This window comes from Bison bison, unplaced genomic scaffold (assembly GCF_000754665.1).
Source record: "Bison bison bison isolate TAMUID 2011002044 unplaced genomic scaffold, Bison_UMD1.0 scf7180017864500, whole genome shotgun sequence".
Classification (NCBI taxonomy): Eukaryota; Metazoa; Chordata; class Mammalia; order Artiodactyla; family Bovidae; genus Bison; species Bison bison.
Genome location: NW_011495059.1, coordinates 8,125,942 through 8,126,744, shown reverse-complemented (window position 1 = coordinate 8,126,744; position 803 = coordinate 8,125,942).

The following is an 803-nucleotide window of genomic DNA, read 5'->3' as shown; positions in this document are numbered from 1 at the left end:
CGTTGGCCACCAATCAAACCTCAGTAAATTTAAGAAAATTGAAATCACATCAAGCATCTTCTTAGACCACAATACATGAAACTAGATATCAACCACAATACTATGAAACTAGATATCCAAGAAAAACATTGGAAAGAATACAAACACATGGAGATAAAAAACACGTTTCTGAATAACCAGCAGGTTACTGAAGAAATAAAAAATGAAAAATTTTAAATTCCTTGAAACAAAGGACAATGAAAATATAATTTAAAATATATGGGATCCATCAAAAGCAGTTTTAAGAGGGAGGTTTATAGCAATACAAACCTACTTCAAGAAAGAAGAAAAACATAGAATAGACAACCTAACTTGACACCTAAAACAACTGGAAAAAGAACAACAACAAAAAAGAAAAACTTAAATTACTAGAAGGAAAAAAAATCATAAATATTTGGGCAGAAATGAAAGAAAAAGATATAAAATAAACAATTGTAAAGATTAATAAAAATCAAAAGTTGTTTTTTTCAGAAGAAAAAAAAACTTGACAAGCCTTTAACTAGAGTCATCAAGATCAAAAGAGAGAAGAATAAAATCAGAAAAAAAAATAGAATGAAAAAGGAGAAGTTACAATTGACAATGCAGAAATACAAAGGATTATAAGATTCTAATCTGAACAACTCTACAGCAATACAATGGATAACCTAGAAGAAATGGACAGATTGTTAGAAAAGCTCAATCTTCCAACTGAACCAGGGAGAAATATAAATTAGGAAGATCCAATTAGAAGCTCTAAATCACAGCTGTGATGAAAAATCTCCCAA